This window comes from Carassius carassius, chromosome 18, assembly GCF_963082965.1.
Source record: "Carassius carassius chromosome 18, fCarCar2.1, whole genome shotgun sequence".
NCBI lineage: Eukaryota > Metazoa > Chordata > Actinopteri > Cypriniformes > Cyprinidae > Carassius > Carassius carassius.
In genome coordinates this window covers 29,161,704-29,183,997 of record NC_081772.1, presented here as the reverse complement: position 1 = coordinate 29,183,997, position 22,294 = coordinate 29,161,704, and the positions used below count along the sequence as shown (strand labels likewise).

Here is a 22,294-nt window from a genome sequence, read left to right as displayed (position 1 = left end):
ATTCTGCCTCCACTGTGCAACAGAGAGGCCTGAGGCTGGACAATACCACCGGCCCTTCAGCTGAGTGTGGCCAGTTGTCTTATTTTTTGCCAGCCCACACTGCTTGCAGATATAGTGATATATATCTTTTGCTAGTAGTTTCCGTGGTGGTTCACCTCTAGCCACTCGCTCCTCATCCTCTTGGGCAGCTTTCTGCCTTCTCCATGTGCGCTGCCTGGGCTGAGTAGAGGGACAAGTTTACGATGGCAAGGTATTAGGCTGCTGGAATTGGGGAGGGGGCTGGAATTGGGGAGGCGGCTGGAATTGGGGAGGTGGCTGGAATTGGGAAGGTGGCTGGAATTGGGGAGGGGACTGGAATTGGGAAGGTGGCTGGAATTGGGGAGGGGGATGGAATTGGGTAGAATGAGGCAGTGGTAGACCTGGTTGGTAGCTGGGAAAGGGTGGGTAGGACCCAGGGGGGAATGCAAAGTGTGGTGCTGGTGGGTATATGGGAAATGCAGAGTAAGATCCAGGAGGAGGGGTGGGCATTGGGCACCTGTTGGAGATACGCTTACGAATGAAGGCCTCTCCCTCCTGATTTGCTGAATCCTGAAATACCATGGCCTCATGCCCATGCTGTGCAGGAACAGCTGGAAGTTCGCCCACTTCAGGAAGAGCCTCCTTTGCCAAATATACTTGTTTGGGCAGTGCAGTACCCTGCAGAAGCATGTCTCTGTCTACACGTTTCTGTCTTTTTAGTAGCCTGCAAGAGAAACATTCTTCATCTTAAATTAGCAATTTAAGTGAATAAAAGCCCATTGTCTTTACTTCCTGTAGCATCATTTTTAAAAGCATGTACAAGAAGGCTTTATAAGTACAATCTTGATATACTACTGTGATTGTGCAAAAGTATCGCATAAAAGAAGACTCACCACGAGGAGACAGTAGTGGTGTTTATCGGGACCAGAACTAGGTTAGTTTGTCTTAGAACCTCTCTGCTGTCCTCCATCAGCTGTTTTAAGTGGCTGTATACCACCACAATAGATTGTGGAATTGGCAGAGTTTTTCCTTGTGTGTCCCTGGGCCTGTTCCGTGCTTGCTGAAACTCTTTCAAAAGCCTTAGGCAAACACATTCACAGACCCTGTGGACTTCAGGGTCCTGAGCTGCCTGCCCATGAGTCATGAACAATCTATGGAAAAGAAAGATGATATAATCTGAACTGTATACTGGGTTATAAACTAGTGACGATCCAAATAGTCAAATTACCTCTCTGCTGCCTGCTGTCCTGGAGCAGAGCCACTCTGCTTCCTGGATGCTCTCCAAGGTCCTGTCAAAGCCTTCTTATTAACCCTCTGGCTATATTTTGATGGTACCTTGTCCATGGCATGCAGAGCCATGTACAGCTGGACTATGTGGGCCTCCTCTTGTGATGACAAGGCAGTGATCGTTCGGTTTAGGCCAACCAAGTAGGCTGCCAGGGCATCAACTGCCTCCCAGCCCAAGACACCTCTGGAATCACACTGTGTACTCTGGAAATTGAGAAAAATGCCAAACACAGTCCAATAAACATATACGGTGTTGTAATAATTATTTTGCATTGTACATGCATATATTTTAACTTTACACATTGGTGACAATAGGCGTTTTGCACTGTACCAGATAAATTTTTTTTAAAGTAAAAAATAGTACAGGATAGCAATATTACCTGGCTTGATGTGCTAGGACTTGCAGTGTCATCCTCCTCTTCCTCAGTGTCCTCCTCATCTGGGGATTTGGGTTCAGTGTCACCCACCTGACTTGTCACCTGGGCCTGCACGACAGCTACTGTAGAGTCATCAGCCCTAAGGTCAGCTGCATGGCACACAGTCGTGTCAATTTCACTATCCTCTTCAGGCTCCTCTGGGGGGACTTCAGGCATGTCATTGTGGTGTGCAATCAACTGGTCGCCTCTATTGGACTGGGCCAACAAGTACTCCACTGCAATGTGCTCCCCTGCAATAATTTGTACCACATTGTTAATGGGGAGAGGACACACACACAAACAAACAAACACAGGAGAGAGAGAAATACTCCAATGCTCAGCATTTTCCTGTGAGATATCTTACCAGTGGGTTTTCCTGGAGGGGTAAATTCTGGCATCAAAGCCCGACCAAGGACCCGTTGGCTCATGCTGTTTAAATGAGACATTGTGCAGACATCAAATGTCCTTAGGGTTGAGGCCCCCACCACAGATACAGCTTCTTTTGCCCGGCTCATGTTCCACCTCGAGGCCCCCTCTAACATGTACATTTGTGTGTGCATGGCATTGCATCTCCATCCTAAGAATGAAAATGCACAGATTTAGTCAGCAATTATTTTAAACTGAGGACATACAAATTTAATGACACAGTTATAGAACAGTAACACATAATAATGAGACTGATAGTAAATTCCATGAAAACAAGCCAAATCCAGGTAGCACCCAGGGTTCTGTTGTTGACACAATAGTGATCTTTTCAACGTAAAAATCTACAAAACATACTGCAATTTAATATTCAGAATTTACCAGGAATGAAGGCACACTGGTGGCGGTGAAAACTCTCCAGCGAGGATGACCCCCTGCCGCACCTAAGCACGTTTAGGACTTTGCCACCCTTCTGGAGTGTCCCCGTCTTTGTGTACAACTCTACATGTGGAGGGTCCTGGATGCACTCGAGGTGTTTTTGTTGCATCTCCCAGACATGGCGCATGCTGTCAGGGTTAACCAGGCGAAACCCTGTAGTGTCAGTTAGCTCCCACACTGATTCCAGCAGCCCTGAAATCATGGCCCGGATCTCCTCAGCCCTGCGTGTCCGCCGCCTACAGTGCTTCGCGAGTTCACCTGGGCTGATGCTGGCCATGAGCTGAGCCTCAGTGGGAGCCTTTCCACCATGGCTGCACTTCCACTCCCCTCTCTTGGCAGCCTTAAGTTCTTTCACATCCTCCTGATCCCACTCAAAGATACAGGAGGAAAGTTTTGAACAAAAGGTACCATAGAGAGGGTGGTGCTCTGTAGTAAGGCCACAGTTGAATCTTCTCATAAAATGGAAGATATCTAGCCTTACAATAGACTTCCATGGCCGAAAAAGTTTTAACACTGAAGATGCACCTGTGGAGGAGAAAAAACATTCATTTGATTTAATTTCAAACATACTTTTCAGTCAATAGAATTTATTAAAGTTTTTAATACACTGGCTGTAAAAATAATACTAATTAATTACCATCACCAATAGGGAAAGGGGAACTTTTTTACACCACTATTAACTTATAAAATATATTGCAGTGCACATTTGATAAAGTAGTAATTTGAAAATCTCACCTGACTGACTGCAGCAATCCCGGTCAACATAGATGACCTCAGGCTCTGGCTCGCCAGCATTCTGGTAGCGTTTGACGACGCCCTGGCACAGCTCCTCCAGTCCTGCGCCTTCAGCTGTTGTCAGAACACTGTTCAGAACCTGGCCGAGCTCATTGCCAATGTTGGTCATCCATGCAGCCGTGTCCCCAATGCCACCAGCCAGCTTTTTGGTGATCTGAAAAACAAAAAGAAGGAAAAATAAAGACATTCTGACAAGCTTAATTATACATTTTCTTTGATTTGTTATGGTACATTATAATATATATATAACACAAATGTATATAACACAACATTTTTCATCATGTTGAAATTTTTTCTGGCTGAAAATAAACCTCATGCTGAAACCTTCATGTATTGTACCTTCTTTGTAGAATCCATCTTCAGGATTCGGCCATAGGTGGAGGTAACCACCCCCTTCATCTCGTCCAAATGGCTGAGGATATCGTTGGAAGTGGCCTGAAGGGTGCGGGTGCAGAAAAGGCAGGTGCCGTTGCAGATTGGACCAGGGTAACCTTTCTCAAATGATGCTCACAATCAGAGAGGTACTGGATGGTGCGTCATGCCCACTCCTCACTGTGGGCTTCCTCTACTGCTGACTGGAAGTAGGAGGAACTGTTACCACTGGTCCTTGGCCTGAGGAAAGTCACACATTTCCTGTCCAGGGCTAGCTGAGTGGTCAGCACCGCTGGAAACATGGTCCTGTGTGCCACATCCAGTTGTGAAAGGATGTCCTGGCTCCATGGGCATACTGGCAACTTGCATGCACTGCAGCGTGGATAGTCCCCACCCACAAGGTAATAGCGGCTATCCATGTCAATCACCTCCCTGACCTTCGGGTAAATTCCTGAATGGTGCATCTTCCGGCCACACTGTGGGCATTTAAGAGGAATGCCCCACATCCTCATTGGTGCCCACAAGAACATCCTCTGTCGGAAGTACCACCCGGGCTCAGGAGGACATGGCTTGGGCTGCATCGATGGATAAAACCAGTTCACCTGGATCTTCTGCCTCAGCTGCCCTGTGGGCTCATAGAGGCACTTGGCAATCCACACCCAATCTGCTGGCTGGAGGACTCTCTTGAACTGACTGGGAAGAAAGCTCTCCCAGTCAGTAATAGCCTGAGGCAGAGATGGTGTAGGCTGCAGTGAGGGTACTGGATGTGAGGATGGAGTGGGCTGTGGAGATGGAGAGCACCGTGGAGGTGGTGGTCAGGGCTTTGGAGCTGGAGAGTGGTGTGGGAATGGAGTGGGCCCTGGGGATGGAGACACTGGTACTGGCATTGGAGACGGCAAGTGTTGTGGAGGTAGAGGCAGCCATGGAGATGGTGAGGGGCAAGGAGATGGTGTGGAATTTTTTGAAGGGCTGACACGTGGAGCCAATAGAGCCCCATAATGGCTCGACTCAATGTGTTGGAGGAGTCCGACGGCACCCTGGACCCTGACCCCACAGCTGTCACACCTCTCTTCAACGTGGTGGTCAGAGAGGTGCTCGGAGAACTTCTCTGCCTCCACAACCACACTACACAGAGAACATTTCACCCCATGTACTTCCTGTGATGTCCCGGTCTCCTCTGAGCTGCCGCCTGCCTTTACCTTAGGCCCTGACTCAATCAAGACCTTATCTGTTGACTGGGAGAAAATTATTATTAGGAACAAAAGAAGGTCTTACTATTCATGTTAAACAATTACACCAATTACTCTGCAGAACTGTACTGAGAATATATTCTGAGAATATATCAGGGGTTGGTGCATAAAATAGTGTATTACATGATACAGGGACTTATCATGCCTTTGATATATTATATCATATACCTACCTTATGGAACCCACAAGTGCACACTATGTGCCTGCCAAACAGGTCCACCTTATTCCCCCTTTGCAGGGGACAGGCATCAATCCGCTCCAGGACCTCCTTCCATTTTCTGCTTCCAGGCCTTTGTCCTGTACTGAACTGGAAGGAGCCCTGGGCATACCTGTGGCAGATGTCGTTCCAATAAGCAGAGGATTTGCCTGTTTTGGTCATATCTGAACAATAATGGGGAACAAATCAATGTGGTTAAATATGTGTTAATATAGCAACAGTAGAAAGGAGTTTATTGGAGTTTTATATTTATATATACACACACACACACACACTCACACACACATATTCAGTATATATATATATATATACAGTATATATATATATATATATATATATATATATATATATATATATATATATATATATATATAAAGACTCACATCAAGTATACAAAAGCAGACATGTTGAGTGGTGAAATATGTGGCAGGTTAATAGTTTTCTGCAGTAAATATGTTCCTACTTGCAAAAAATTGCAAATAGCTTTTAATGTATAATTATAAAAACTGTGTTTGTATATAAAGTAAGAAAGGGGGAAAAACTAGAGATTTAATGAATACCTGGAATAGTAAAAGATTTAAATACATTCAGTAAAGAATCACTTAGTCATGACTGAAATAACATAGGGAATGGATACTTGGAATACTGAATGATGAAATGAAATTCTTGCAAAGATATAGAAAATAAAAACTTGTTATGAATCGAAGGCTTAACAAGCATCAGTTAGCGACACGTTAAGTTAGCTTGCCTTGCTACGCAAGCGTAGAACGATCAGAATTATCTTTATTCCAAATCATGAATTAATGTTTGAACAAATAGGTTAACACTGATGTCACAGATTTGTATTGTGATAACGCTTACCTTGAATCTCCGCATAGCAGATGTCCAGTGAGTTACAAACAGCTGGAATATCACGAAACTCATTCAGCCAATCAGCGGCGAGATTGGCATGTCAACTTGCTGATTGGCTCTTTCCTCTCGGTAGGAATTGATTGGCTCCTTTCCCCCATCTGTTCGAAAGTTTCGGATTTGCGTTAGGACCTGTTCGGATTAATTTAGGATGTGTCCGGACTTTCGTTCTGACTTTGTTAGGAAGTGTTGCGACCTTGTTCGGAAGTATTCAAATGTTGTTAGGAAGTGTTAGGAAGTGTTCAGCCGTCCGATCGCTGGAAGGTACGGCCACGACTACGCCTAATGTTAGAAAGCAAGCGCCCTTGTCTGGTGGCGCCCTGCACAGGCCAAGCTTCAGAAACAAAATCAGGCAGAAAGATGAGGTGGTAAAAAATTCTCAACCTTCCCGTATACTCAACGGCAAAAGGTTGCCGTGACCCGGATTCGAACCGGGGTTGCTGCAGCCACAACGCAGAGCACTAACCACTATACGATCACGGCGTGCCACTGGCTCACCTAAAGACAACCCCTGGAGCCCGGATACAAGAAGCAGCAGCGGCGTGTTTGTCCATCGAAGAGGGACTGGACATTTAGCAAATAAGTGCGAGGACCGTGAAAAATGCATGGATGCTTTGCCTCATGGCCTTCAGCAAACAGCGTAGTCGGCAGGATTCCAACCTGCGCGGGGAGACCCCAATGGATTTCTAGTCCATCGCCTTAACCACTCAGCCACGACTACAGGAATAGACCAATTTCTGCTTAGTTTGTGTCCAACACTGCTGCCTGACCTGCTTGCAACCAACCCAGCTCAGTCAGCAAGCGGAGATTGCAAGCTAGCCCTGCAAGCGGGTAAAACAGCGGTCCCACTGAGGAGAAATCAGGCTGCCATGTCTCATCCTATGTAATGGGGTTTTTCAGTACTGGCCCTGGGGACCGACAGCACTGCACAATTGGGAAGTCTGTCTTATTCTACTCACTCTGTGAGCACTCTTTCCTAAAAGGCTGACCATCAGAATCTGGTTTGCCGAACAAGGGAGATGCACTGATCCCCGGGAGCAGGAAGGAACATCGCTCTAGTACAGAGTCAGCAGAAGAGATGGACCGTAGTGATAGCATGCTGAGGCCTACAAAAAGAAGACTGACCTTCGCCCAAACAGGGACTTGAATTAAGCAGACCACCTTCTGCCATGTTGTGTGTAACACTGCTGCCTGACCTACTTGCAACCTAGCAAGCCGAGATTGTAAGCTAGCCCTGGAAGCGGCTAAAACAGCAGTCCCACTGAGGAGAAATCAGGCTGCCATGTCTCATCCTATGTAATGGGGTTTTTCAGTACTGGCCCTGGGGACCGACAGCACTGCACAATTGGGAAGTCTGTCTTATTCTACTCACTCTGTGAGCACTCTTTCCTAAAGGGCTGATCATCAGAATCAGGTGTGCCGAACAAGGGAGATGCACTGATCCCCGGGAGCAGGAAAGAACATCGCTCTAGTACAGAGTCAGCAGAAGAGATGGACTGTAGTGATAGCAAGCTGAGGCCTACAAAAAGAAGACTGACCTTCGCCCAAACAGGGACTTGAATTAAGCAGACCACCTTCTGCCATGTTGTGTGTAACACTGCTGCCTGACCTACTTGCAACATAGCAAGCGGAGATTGTAAGCTAGCCCTGGAAGCAGCTAAAACAGCAGTCCCACTGAGGAGAAATCAGGCTGCCATGTCTAATCCTATGTAATGGGGTTTTTCAGTACTGGCCCTGGGGACCGACAGCACTGCACAAATGGGAGGTCTTTCTTATTCTACTCACTCTGTGAGCCCGCTTTCCTAACGAGCTGACCATCAGAATCAGGTGTGCCAAACAAGGGAGGTGCACTGATACCCTGGAGTAGGAAGGAACACCGCTCCAGTACAGATTCAGAAGAAGAGATGGACCGTAGTGATAGCAAGGTGACTCCGCCAAAAGCAGACAGACCTTCGCCCGAACAGGTACTTGAAGCCTGGACCCTCAGATTAAAAGTTTGATGCTCTACCGACTGAGCTATCCGGGCTCTTATGGAGCACTGGCTTCTCACCTTTTATAAAGCAGCAGTTTAACAACAAGCTGCCCAGAAGAGACGCAGGTGTCACGAGGATGAAAGCTAGAAACAGTTATGGCACAGAGAGCGAAGGACCATAGAAGGCACAATTACGTCACAGAAAGCTAAAGCAATACTGCAAAGCCCTCCCGTAGTCGGCAGGGTTCGAACCTGCGCGGGGAGACCCCAATGGATTTCAAGTCCATCGCCTTAACCTCTTGGCCACGACTACGCCTAATGTCAGAAAGCAAGCCCCCTTGTCTGGTGGCGCCCTGCACAGGCCAAGCTTCAGAAACAAAATCACGCAGAAAGATGAGGTGGTAAAATTTTTTCAACCTTCCCGTATACTCAAAGGCAAATGGTTGCCGTGACCCGGATTCGAACCAGGGTTGCTGCGGCCACAACACAGAGTACTAACCACTATACAAACAAGGCGTGCCACTGGCTCACCCAAGACAACCCCTGGAGCCCGGATACAAGAAGCAGCAGGGCGTGTTTGTCCATCGAAGAGGGACTGGACATTTTGCAAATAAGTGCGAGGACCGTGAAAAATGCATGGATGATTTGCCTCATGGCCTTCAGCAAACAGTATAGTCTGCAGGATTCGAACCTGCGCGGGGAGACCCCAATGGATTTCTAGTCCATCGCCTTAACCACTCGGCCACGACTACGGAAGTAGACCAATTTCTGCTCAGTTTGTGTCCAACACTGCTGCCTGACCTACTTGCAACCAACCCAGCTCAGTCAGCAAGCGGAGATTGCAAGCTAGCCCTGCAAGCGGGTAAAACAGCGGTCCCACTGAGGAGAAATCAGGCTGCCATGTTTCATCCTATGTAATGGGGTTTTTCAGTACTGGCCCTGGGGACCGACAGCACTGCACAATTGGGAAGTCTGTCTTATTCTACTCACTCTGTGAGCACTCTTTCCTAAAGGTCTAACCATCAGAATCAGCTGTGCCGAACAAGGGAGATGCACTGATCCCCGGGAGCAGGAAGGAACATCGCTCTAGTACAGAGTCAGCAGAAGAGATGGACCGTAGTGATAGCAAGCTGAGGCCTACAAAAAGAAGACTGACCTTCGCCCAAACAGGGACTTGAATTAAGCAGACAACCTTCTGCCATGTTGTGTGTAACACTGCTGCCTGACCTACTTGAAACCTAGCAAGCCGAGATTGTAAGCTAGCCCTGGAAGCGGCTACAACAGCAGTCCCACTGAGGAGAACTCAGGCTGCCATGTCTCATCCTATGTAATGGGGTTTTTCAGTACTGACCCTGGTGACCGACAGCACTGCACAAATGGGAGGTCTGTCTTATTCTACTCACTCCGTGAGCACTCTTTCCTAAAGGGCTGACCATCAGAATCATGTGTGCCGAACAAGGGAGATGCACTGATCCCCGGGAGAAGGAAGGAACATCGCTCTAATACAGAGTCAGCAGAAGAGATGGACCCGTAGTGATAGCAAGCTGAGGCCTCCAAAAAGTAGACTGACCTTCGCCCAAACAGGGACTTGAATTAAGCAGACCACCTTCTGCCCTGTTGTGTGTCACATTGCTGCCTGACCTACTTGCAACCTAGCAAGCCGAGATTGTAAGCTAGCCCTGGAAGCGGGTAAAACAGCAGTCCCACTGAGGAGAAATCAGGCTGCCATGTCTCATCCTATGTAATGGGGTTTTTCAGTGCTGGGCCTGGGGACCGACAGCACTGCACAATTCGGAGGTCTGTCTTATTCTACTCACTCTGTGAGCGCGCTTTCCTAACGAGCTGACCATCAGAATCAGGTGTGCAAAACAAGGGAGGTGCACTGATACCCTGGAGCAGGAAGGAACAACGCTCCAGTACAGATTAAGAAGAAGAGATGGACCGTAGTGATAGCAAGGTGACTCCGCCAAAAGCAGACAGACCTTCACCTGAACAGGGACTTGAACCCTGGACCCTTAGATTAAAAGTCTGATGCTCTACCGACTGAGCTATCCGGGCTCTTGTGGAGCACTGGCTTCTCACCTTTTATAAAGCAGCAGTTTTACAACAAGCTGGCCAGAAGAGACGCAGGTGTCACGAGGATGAAAGCTAGAAGCAGTTATGGCACAGAGAGCGAAGCACAATAGAAGGCACAATTACCGTCACAGAAAGCTAAAGCAATACTGCAAATCCCTCCCGTAGTCGGCAGAGTTCGAACCTGCACGGGGAGACCCCAATGGATTTCAAGTCCATCGCCTTAACCTCTCGGCCACGACTACGCCTAATGTTGGAAAGCAAGCCCCCTTGTCTGGTGGCGCCCTGCACAGGCCAAGCTTCAGAAACAAAATCACACAGAAAGATGAGGTGGTAAAAATTTTTCAACCTTCCCGTATACTCAAAGGCAAAGGGTTGCCGTAACCCGGATTCGAACCAGGGTTGCTGCGGCCATAACACAGAGTACTAACCATTATACAATCAAGGCGTGCCACTGGCTCACCCAAGACAACCCCTGGAGCCCGGATACAAGAAGCAGCAGCGGCGTGTTTGTCCATCGAAGAGGGACTGGACATTTTGCAAATAAGTGCAAGGACCGTGAAAAATGCATGGATGCTTTGCCTCATGGCCTTCAGCAAACAGTATAGTCTGCAGCATTCGAACCTGCGCTGGGAGACCCCAATGGATTTCTAGTCCATCGCCTTAACCACTCGGCCACGACTACGGGAGTAGACCAATTTCTGCTCAGTTTGTGTCCAACACTGCTGCCTGACCTACTTGCAACCAACCCAGCTCAGTCAGCAAGTGGAGATTGCAAGCTAGCCCTGCAAGCGGGTAAAACAGCGGTCCCACTGAGGAGAAATCAGACTGCCATGTCTCATCCTATGTAATGGGGTTTTTCAGTACTGGCCCTGCGGACCGACAGCACTGCACAATTGGGAAGTCTGTCTTATTCTACTCACTCTGTGAGCACTCTTTCCTAAAGGGCTGACCATCAGAATCAGGTGTGCGGAACAAGGGAGATGCACTGATCCCCAGGAGTAGGAAGGAACATCGCTCTAGTACAGAGTCAGCAGAAGAGATGGACCGTAGTGATAGCAAGCTGAGGGCTCCAAAAAGTAGACTGACCTTCGACCAAACAGGGACTTGAATTAAGCATACCACCTTCTGCCCTGTTGTGTGTCACATTGCTGCCTGACCTACTTGCAACCTAGCAAGCCGAGATTGTAAGCTAGCCCTGGAAGTGGGTAAAACAGCCGTCCCACTGAGGAGAAATCAGGCTGCCATGTCTCATCCTATTGTAACCCTTCCTATCCTGCTCATAAGAGGATGGGCCCTAGGTTCGTTTCATATATACTCTTGTATGTGTGTGATATTCTGGATTAAATATATGGGTCACTAAAATGCCTTAAACTTAAACTTGGACTAAGACAAATACCTAAACTATGGTAAATAACTGAATAAATGTCACATTCTACTCAAACTCACAACAGAAACCTTGGTGTAAAAATAACAAGTTCTCACTTTAATTAAATAAAATAATTGTAAATAAAGACAGTATAAACTAAATGAAATGTCTGTGCCCTTAGGCTAAAATGCAAACACCAGTATACAATGACAGTTCAAAAAAACAGTGTTTTCTTCAGGAATAAAATATTTCACACAATGTTTCACTTTTATAAAAATAATAAAAGCTGGCACCCCTTATTAGAAAAACAAACGTTGCAGGCCTGAGTCGTGGTTTCGGGATCGTTGGAACCCAAAAATTACAGGTTCATTGAGTTATAACAAAAAAAAAAAACAGATACCTTTTCCAAGCACAATGTTCCAGTCAGTTCACCTCAGTCCAGATGAGAATGGAAGCGCACACAGGTGTCCACACCGATATCCACACGATCTCTGATGATTATCCAACGTTGCCAGAGGAATTCTGAGCATCCCTGGTAGCTCAGAGCGCTATCTGGTTCACGTCCTCTCGTTTCCTGGTCGGGAACTGACGAACAGCTACATGGCTAGCTGCGTTAGCTAACAGCTGCATCCACACAGTCCGATCACGTTTCTCTTAGCCTTTAGCCCGTGCTTAGCCAGCACGGCAGTCTGCATGTAATCAACAGTAATATACTTCGTGCTGAAATTAACTGTCGCTCACAACTATCACTTGTCACTTACAAGATTATCAGGCTGACCATCAAAAGTACAAGCTATCAGAAGTTCAGCATAACAAGCTGTTCAATGCACAAACGAACTGTTTAATCCACTTTTTTTTTCTCACATGCGTCTCTCCTTCCATCCTTATCTCTTTCTGTGTTCGTCCCCCTCCCCTCACAGGCGTAAGGTCACATGACAAAACAACCTGGTTTTAACAGAATTATTCTTCCTCTAAAAGAAAATAATGTTTTCTTTTTTTGGCTTTTACATTATGAAATAAACTAACGTTCTCTTTTACAAACACAATTTAACATGAATTCGCCCACTTTTAAAATACAATGAAAACATCAGATTTTTAACCACCTCTTACCTTTATATTCTTTTAACATGTTTTTTTAATCAACATGAACTATTTATTTAAATGTGTTTTAACATTTCAGCTGGGTTACACCCTCCCCCTTCTAATAGTCTGGTGTCCTCAACAGACAACAACCACTCAAACTCTACTTTAGGATAAAGGTAAATATAACAACAGCTTATCTAAGTTTAATTCTTTCCAATCTTAATAACCACACCTCTGTGTATGATAGTGATTGGCTGATCTCTAGCTTTACCAGGCTCATCATAGGTTAGTCTTACTACTGGTTTGATGGGTCTTTTCGAGCGTGTTTCAGCTTTATTAATCAATGGCTCTGGTGTTTGACTAGCATCTACGCTAACATCTACGTCTGCAGACTTAAGAGCACTGTCATCTTGACTTTCATTTGGTTCAACTTCTGGCTCTTCAGAGCTCTCCTGTCCAGTCTCCTCCAGCTCATCATCAGTTTCAGGAGCAGCATCCGGACTGGGTCCCTCCTCCACCTTATCATCCTCTTCAGAGCTCTCTTCTGACAGAGGGGGATCTACATCCTCCTGCATGTCCTCTGAAAGGTGTGTAGTCGGTCTGGTCCTGGGAGTCTCTCTGAGCTTATAGCAAATCCTAGTAGGTCTGTAGTACTCCGAGTCGGAAGAAGAATCAGTGCTGAGTGGCTCGGGGAGGACAGTGTTAGCTAAGGTCAATGTCTGTTTTCTGGAAGTCTCAGTTCTTGTTCTTGCCCTGACACATGAGTCATGATCCACCTCTGCTTTTGGAAGTCTCACTAGCTGTCCTATTGGCAGAATGTGGTCTCTGTGAAGCGTTTTAACACTTCCCTTCCCATTCTCAGGCCTGAGCTTATATACAGGAAGATTTGGCATTTTTCCAACAACCAGGTAAGGCATAGGATTCCACCTTGTTTGCAGCTTGTGTTTGCCTTTCAGCCCCAGGTTCCTGAGTAACACTCTGTCACCGACGTCTAAGGACTGGAAACTAACTCTTTTGTCGTAGGACTTCTTGTTCCTTTGATGAGATCTATTAGCCATTTCTGATGCCAGCCGATAAGCTTTTTTCAAGTCCTCTTTTTTTACTTTGCCACATAGCGGGAATGACTGTCTACTTTCCCATCCACACCCGTTCCAAAGCACAAGTCCACCGGAAGCTTGGCTTCCCGGCCAAACATTAAGTAATAAGGTGAATATCCTGTTGAATCACATTTAGTGCTGTTGTAGGCGTGGACCAAGTGTGGTACATGTTGGCTCCACTGACGCTTCTTGTCAGGTGTTAGCGTTCCTAACATAGAAAGCAAGGTCCTGTTGAACCTTTCAGGCTGCGGATCCCCCTGCGGGTGGTAGGGAGTAGTACGCGACTTACGAATCCCCATCATCTTTAACAGATCTTGGATCAATCTACTCTCAAAATCCCGCCCCTGATCAGAATGGATCCTAGTTGGTAGCCCATAATGCAAAAAGAACTTGTCAACTAAGATCGTGGCCACTGTTTGAGCTTTCTGGTTCTTAGTGGGGAAAGCTTGTGCATAGCGTGTAAAGTGATCAGTTACGACCAATACACTGCTCATTCCTTTTGAGTCTACTTCCATGGAGAGGAAATCTATACATACAAGATCCATTGGTCCCCTGCTGGTAATCTGGTGTAAGGGAGCTGTTCTTTGATTAAGGGACTTGCGTGTAATACATTCTCCACAGTTTTTAATATACTGCTCAACATCTTTGGCTATCTTTGGCCAGAAGAATCTCTGTCTCAGCAGGTCAGTTATTCTTTCGATTCCGAGATGTCCCAAATCATCATGTAGGGCCCTTAGAACAGTGTCTCGATACTTGGTCGGCAAAATGAGCTGATTGACGTTCTCCTCTGAAGGCAATTTAGACTGGCGATATAGAAGACCAGCATTCAGAGTTAGTTTGTCTTTCTCTCCTTTCAGTTGGGAAAACTCTGGATCATTCTCAACATGTTCTGGCCATTTATGATGCTGGACAGCCTGTAGTGCAGATCCAATGACTGGATCTTCTTTTTGTGCATGTACTAGCTCATCTTTGGTTATGTGTTTCAAAGCCTCAAGCTCCATGTGCATGGGGAATGAATAGATGTTTGGAATGCATTCTGGGGGAGCTCCGAGCTGATCCACATAGCGGACTGAAGTAGGTAAGCTGACTCTTTGACAGATCGACTTCACCCCATCCTGTGATATGGTTTCCCAATCTAGGTGGGAATCATCATCCGGAAAATGTCGGGAAAGAAGATCGGCATCTATGTTTGTGCTTGCCTGGTCTGTACTGCACATCAAAGTCATAAGTCGATAAAGCAGCAAGCCATCTGTGTCCCACTGCATTCAGCTTAGCAGTTGAGAGCACATATGTCAAGGGATTATTGTCGGTCCGTACCGTAAACCGGGCTCCATACAGGTAATCCTGAAAATGATCCACGACAGCCCATTTGAGTGACAAAAACTCCAGCTGGTGAATTGGATAACGTTTCTCTGACTGACTCAGCTTTCTACTTGCAAAAGCCACTGGTCTCAAACCCTCTGAATGCTGCTGATAAAGAACTGCGCCAACTCCCTTTAAGCTGGCATCTACATGAAGGATGTATGGCTTCTCTGGGTCGGCAAATGGTAGCACCGGAGCATGTGTTAGACAGTAGATGATCCGATGGAAAGCATCGGTTCAGGACTGATCCCACCTTTGATCAAATGGCTCAGATTCTTTCAGATAGCTCTTGGAGGGATCTTTGTTTTGCTTTTTACTCTTTTGTGTCGGAGCATAGCCTTTGGTTAGCTCTGTTAAGGGTCTAACTATGGAAGCATAGTTGGCTATGAATCGCCTATAATACCCGCAAAACCCCAAAAAAGATCTCAGGGTCTTCAGGTCAGTCGGCTTGGGCCAGTTGGTAACTGCTTCGATCTTTGCAGGATCTGGTGAGATGCCTTCAGATGACACAATGTGCCCGAAGTACTTTACTTTTGGCTGGCAAAATTGACACTTATCCAGAGAAAGCTTCAGCCCAGCCTCTCCGAGTCTGTCGAGCACCTTAAGTAGCCTCTCCTCATGTTCTTCTAATGACTTCCCAAAGACGATAATGTCATCCAAGTAAACAAGAACCTGTAGAAGGTTCATGTCACCCACAGTCTTTTCCATTAGCCTTTGGAAAGTAGCTGGGGCTCCTGTTATTCCCTGGGGCATTCTCTCGAACTGGAAGAACCCCAGCGGGCAAATGAACGCCGTTTTTTCCTTGTCTTCTTCGGCCATAGGAATCTGGTAATATCCACTTCTCAAGTCCAACACAGAGAACCATTTGCTGCCAGACAAAGAGTCTAATGCATCATCGATGCAAGGGGTGGTGTACTGATCCTGTATTGTACGACTATTTAGTAACCTGTAGTCAATACACATACGTATGGAACCATTTTTCTTTCTGACGATGACTATTGGTGATGCGTAAGGGCTGCGAGACTCTTTGATGATGCCTGCATGCGTGAGCTCTTGAAGATTTTTCCTTACATAATCAATGTCAGCAGGAGTCAAACGTCTGGACCGTTGCCGGAATGGTCGGGAATCAGACAGACGGATGGTGTGCTCTACCCCTTAAGCTTCTCCAACCTCCCATTCCTCCATGGAGAACACATGTGATCGTTGGGAAAGCTTCTGCCAGAGTCGCTCTTTCCATTCCTCTGTTACAGGGGAGTCTCCAAAGTTGATCAGGGTTTTGTCAAAGTCTGTTGCGGTTGTCTTTTGGAAAGAGACAGTAGTGACACTCTCAGTAAGATACATGTGCCCTATGACAGTGCCCTCTGGTATAACCGTCTCCCTAAGGGACTGATTTTGGACTAGCATCTGGAAGTTGTTAACATTTACTGCATTGCCAGGCACAACCATGGGCTGCAATAGCACACTAGCTGGAAGTGGTGCTGAAGGGGATGTGTCTACCATCAGGATCTCTTTATCAACTTTTTGCATAAACTCAACTTTACAGCTGACCTGTAAGTCTTGCCCAGGGGGAAGTGTAAGGGAACCTGGACCTTGCCATGTAACCCAACCAACATCATCATCATCGACGGTAGGTGAAACTAAAGTTGGGGGTTTAGGCATGTTTTCGCAATGAACTTGTATGCCAAGAGTTTTGGTGATGTCAAGACCCTTTTCACTGCAGCGCTTGACCAGATTTCTCACATGACAGGTATTTGTCCCTATTATGACTGGTGTCTGCTCTTCAGACCTAGGACTGGGGCAAATGAGAGCAAGAACTGTTACAACCTCACTGATTCCAGTAACATCTGGAGGGTATTCCAGATCTACCAAACTGTAGCCACGGTAAGGATAGCTGCTGTTGGATTCACTCAAACCCCAGATGGCCAGACCAGAAACAGGATGCACGGGGACATCTGCGAGGTGCTTTTTGTACCATGACTCAAAAATAATAGTGACCTGAGAGCCACTATCCATGAGAGCATTACAGGGATGTCCTTTTACTTTCAACTTTACCAAACTGGGGGGCCCGATCCAACCTTCTGGAATTACCGCTGTGACTGGCCTGTTTACAACACTTCTTTTTACATCACAGTCTACTTCAGAAGGTGTGGGGTCGGTAACAGGCTGGTTTTCTTTCACAATTTTTAGGGCTCGTATCAGCTTCCTTATGACTTTGTTTTGTTTTTCTGGGTTGTGGCACTTTGCAACAAAGTGACCATTCTCCCCACACCGGTAGCAAAACTGCTCATCGGAGGGTCTCGAGGGTCTGGTGGGGATTCGGGAACCAGCTTCCACCGCTGAGACGGAAGGGTTTCTGACAGAGGGCTCATATGTGTTCTCTTTCCTATGCAGCTTTTGCTGCAGTCTCTTGAATTGCTTCTTTAGAGCCACTAACCCGGAGTCTTGGCTTGGTTCACCTGAGAGTGAAGGGGTCACAGGCGAGGGATTGGAGAGTTCTGCTCTAGCTTCAGTAGGTTTGGGGGCCAGAGCAGCCACCATTGAAATGAGCTCTTTTACCTCAGCTTTTAAACTTTGGATCTCTGCCTGTTTAGCATCAGCTATGTTCTTTGAGCGCACTGGATTCACTGAATTGTTGAGTTTCATCCTGGATGTTTCATACTCCTCTTCATGACGAATTTCACACAGCAGTTGTAGAAAAGTTGGTGGGTTATCCTTCCTCTCCCTTAATCTTAACTGAATTAGCATCAGGTCAGAGGCGACAGCGCCTTTCAGTAGTTGAGACAAACGGGCTTTGTCCTTGTTGCTGGGCAAAACGCCTTTTCTCTGAACAACTTTAGACAGAGACCGCTCCAGGCGTCTAAGGAAATCAGACAACTTCTCCCCTGGTTGCTGGTACATCTGTCGAAAAGCAAAATACAGATCATCTCCAGACTCAGCAGTTCCAAAGGCACTCTCCAAGGCCTCCAGATATTCAGCTGGACTTGAATCAGGATGAGAGTCTCTTACAGCCTTAACTACTTCTAGTGCTGGTCCTCTTAAACATTCCATCAGCCTGCGCCTTTTCTCTCTCTCCATGCATTCGCTCTCCTCCACCATGAGCCATGCCTGCTCAAGCCAGTGATCAAACTGCTCCTCCCCAGGTGGAACTGGCAGAAGTCCTGAGAAAATGAGTAGACGACGGTACCCACCTTCAGCAGGAGGTTTACTGGTTTTCTCCAACAGATCTCCCACCGCCTTTAAGATGGATTCAGTAGAGTTATTGGGTGGTTGAGGGCTAGAGAGCAGGGCCTTAAGATCATCCATAGTCTTTCCCTCAGTCTCTAACAGCACTTTCAGTTTGGTACCAAACTCTTCAGGGGCTGGGTTGCTAGCTATGGTGACCAGGGGCCAAGTTTCTCCACTCTCAGGATACATCACTTCAGGGGGAATGCTTACAGTGGTGAGGTTCTCCTTAGTTTCACAGAGAACCATCAGGCTGCTCAAAGTAGTATCAAACATCCTGCCTCTGACACGCACACGTCCCAAGCACTTAATGGTTTGAACAACTTCTTCAATATGGGCTATTTCAACATCAGGTGGGACTATCACCATCAGTCCATGAGCCTCATCCAGCCCTTCTCCTCTGCACCACCTCTTCAGCTCAGAAATGAGCTGTGCTCTGTCTGCCATTTTGCTTTGTGGTTTAACAGATTATTATTTTTTTAATTATCTGCACTGACTGTTAAAACCCCAATACTAATCACAAATCAACCCAATCCCAGCGGTGCCTCCATTTTATGTAACCCTTCCTATCCTGCTCATAAAAGGATGGGCCCTAGGTTTGTTTCATATATACTCTCGTATGTGTGTGATATTCTGGATTAAATATATGGGTCACTAAAATGCCTTAAACTTAAACTTGGACTAAGACAAATACCTAAACTATGGTAAATAACTGAATAAATGGCACATTCTACTCAAACTCACAACAGAAACCTTGGTGTAAAAATAACAAGTTTTCACTTTAATTAAATAAAATAATTGTAAATAAATACAGTATAAACTAAATGAAATGTCTGTGCCCTTAGGCTAAAATGCAAACACCAGTATACAATGACCAGTATACAGTATACAATTCAAAAAACAGTGTTTTCTTCAGGAATAAAATATTTCACACAATGTTTCACTTTTATAAAAATAATAAAAGCCGGCACCCCTTATTAGAAAAACAAACGTTGCAGGCCTGAGTCGTGGCTCGGGATCATTGGAACCCAAAAATTACAGGTTCATTGAGTTAAAACAAAAAGAAACAGATACCTTTTCCAAGCACAATGTTCCAGTCAGTTCACCTCAGTCCAGATGAGAATGGAAGTGCACACAGGTGTCCACACCGATATCCACACGATCTCTGATGATTATCCAACGTTGCCAGAGGAACTCTGAGCATCCCTGGTAGCTCAGAGTGCTATCTGGTTCACGTCCTCTCGTTTCCTGGTCGGGAACTGACGAACAGCTACATGGCTAGCTGCGTTAGCTAACAGCTGCATCCACACAGTCCGATCACGTTTCTCTTAGCCTTTAGCCCGTGCTTAGCCAGCACGGCAGTCTGCATGGTATCAACAGTAATAAACTTTATGCTAAAATTAACTGTCGCTCACAACTATCACTTGTCACTTACAAGATTATCAGGCTGACCATCAAAAGTACAAGCTATCAGAAGTTCAGCATAACAAGCTGTTCAATGCACAAACGAACTGTTTAATCCACTTTTTTTCTCACATGCGTCTCTCCTTCCATCCTTATCTCTTTCTGTGTTCGTCCCCCTCCCCTCACAGACGTAAGGTCACATGACAAAACAACCTGGTTTTAACAGAATTATTCTTCCTCTAAAAGAAAATCTTTTTTTTTTTTGGCTTTTACATTATGAAATAAACTAACGTTCTTTTTTACAAACACAATTTAACATGAATCCGCCCACTTTTTAAACACAATGAAAACATCAGATTTTTAACCACCTCTTAACTTTATATTCTTTTAACATGTTTTTTTAATCAACATGAACTATTTATTAAATGTGTTTTAACATTTCAGCTGGGTTACACCATGTAATGGGGTTTTTCAGTGCTGGGCCTGGGGACCGACAGCACTGCACAATTCGGAGGTCTGTCTTATTCTACTCACTCTGTGAGCGCGCTTTCCTAACGAGCTGACCATCAGAATCAGGTGTGCCGAACAAGGGAGGTGCACTGATACCCTGGAGCAGGAAGGAACACCACTCCAGTACAGATTCAGAAGAAGAGATGGACCGTAGTGATAGCAAGGTGACTCCGCCAAAAGCAGAGAGACCTTCGCCCAAACAGGGACTTGAACCCTGGACCCTCAGATTAAAAGTCTGATGCTCCACCGCCAGAGGTGGGTAGTAACGAGTTACATTTACTTCCTTACATTTACTTGAGTAATTTTTTGGGGTAACGAATACTTTTCGGAGTATATTTAAAGATGGGTACTTTATACTCTTACTTGAGTAAATTTTTGGGGGAAAATCTGTACTTTTACTTCGTTACTGTGGGCGACGCTCCTCTCGTTACTTTATCTTAATGCAATAAATGTTATAAATGCTTCAGTTTGTTCCAAACGCGCCGTCTACTTTTCTCTGGGCAATGAGCGATGCCCATTCGCGAATGATTCATTCTTTTGAGTCAATACTGTTCAAAGGCTTGATCAAACCAATTGGCAAACGAGTGAATTGGTTCATGAATCAGTTTGAATGAGTCGTTCAGTTCCCTGCCGCACGCGCTGAGCATCTGAAGTGGTTCACTCGGAGTTGTAACGTTTAAGAACAGAAAGAGCGTTGAAAACGTGGCTGGAACTGCACTGAATTGAAATCTGCAAAGGTTATTATTTGCTAGCGATGGAGATCCTTATTAGATGAACACCGCGTGTGCTGTCTACTGTTTAACAGGTAATAACTTGGGCTACATTCGATTACAGTACACGATAACACTGTGACATTAGTTTGTTGAACGTGTGTGGCTTATAACAGAGGGGAGTCAAGTTGAATGCAGCTTCCAAAAGACAAAAAATAGCCGATTAAGATTTTATTAATTTTAATACAATCACACTGGTGCAAGTCAGCTGCTAAATTCAGATCTGTGATTGCTTGCTGGCGCTGAGCCAGAGATAGATGCGTTTATACCGCGCTGCGCATTATAAAAAATCACACATGATTCTTTTGAGCTTATTAAAGCATTGGCCAATCAGAGGTGTTCAGATGAGTCATCGCTAAAATGCCGGTGCTTCCTTCACTCGCTCACTGACTGAATACCTATTTCTGGCGAATTCTCTCGCAGGAACAACAAAGTGCAGATGTGTGTACGAATCTTTAATTAAGATATTGATTTCACAGTGTTAACAGTTTCAGTGATTTTAATGGGAGTTTCTGAGAGTGATTGAAATCTAGACTGTCAGTGAAAATTATCTTTAATAATGTAAATGTTATTTGCTCTCTTTCTGAACAATGAAAGATTAGTAGCAATATTTAAATCACATTAACTTTCAATGTTAAATTCACATTTAATATAAAGTCAGTCGTATTAAAAACATGTTATGGCATGACACCTATATCTGTTACTTAAGTAAACAGACAAGCTTTTATAATAAATTACATAAATTGGAGTAAAGGATGATGAAATATATACATTTATACACACACACATACATTACATATATTTTATCTATATATCTAAATAAAAATAGGCTCAGTATATATGACCCAAAGTAACTAGTAACTAACTACTTGAGTAGATTTTTTATCCGATACTCTTTTACTCTTACTCAAGTAACTATTCAAGACTAGTACTTATACTTTTACTTGAGTAAATATTTCTAGAAGTACTTTTACTTGAGTACAGTTTTTGGGTACTCTACCCACCTCTGTCCACCGCCTGAGCTATCCGGGCTCTTGTGGAGCACTGGCTTCTCACCTTTTATAAAGCAGCAGTTTTACAACAAGCTGCCCAGAAGAGACGCAGGTGTCACGAGGATGAAAGCTAGAAGCAGTTATGGCACAGAGAGCGAAGGACCATTGAAGGCACAATTACCGTCACAGAAAGCTAAAGCAATACTGCAAAGCCCTCCCGTAGTCGGCAGGGTTCGAACCTGCACGGGGAGACCCCAATGGATTTCAAGTCCATCGCCTTTACCTCTCGGCCACGACTACGCCTAATGTTAGAAA

The 22,294-nt window shown here is 45.5% G+C and overlaps 5 non-coding genes across 5 annotated transcripts; all 5 read right to left on the bottom strand.

Moving 5' to 3' along the window:
• Positions 1 to 6,764: 6,764 nt before the first annotated feature.
• On the bottom strand, positions 6,765 to 6,846 carry trnas-aga (transfer RNA serine (anticodon AGA)). Its single transcript has one exon. It is a non-coding gene; the product is annotated as a tRNA-Ser (tRNA).
• Positions 6,847 to 8,328: 1,482 nt separating this feature from the next.
• Positions 8,329 to 8,410, bottom strand: trnas-uga (transfer RNA serine (anticodon UGA)). The gene has a single exon. It is a non-coding gene; the product is annotated as a tRNA-Ser (tRNA).
• A 357-nt stretch (positions 8,411 to 8,767) lies between these two features.
• On the bottom strand, positions 8,768 to 8,849 carry trnas-aga (transfer RNA serine (anticodon AGA)). Its single transcript has one exon. It is a non-coding gene; the product is annotated as a tRNA-Ser (tRNA).
• Positions 8,850 to 10,333: 1,484 nt separating this feature from the next.
• On the bottom strand, positions 10,334 to 10,415 carry trnas-uga (transfer RNA serine (anticodon UGA)). The gene has a single exon. It is a non-coding gene; the product is annotated as a tRNA-Ser (tRNA).
• An 11,782-nt stretch (positions 10,416 to 22,197) lies between these two features.
• Positions 22,198 to 22,279, bottom strand: trnas-uga (transfer RNA serine (anticodon UGA)). Its single transcript has one exon. It is a non-coding gene; the product is annotated as a tRNA-Ser (tRNA).
• Between the last annotated feature and the right edge of the window lie 15 nt (positions 22,280 to 22,294).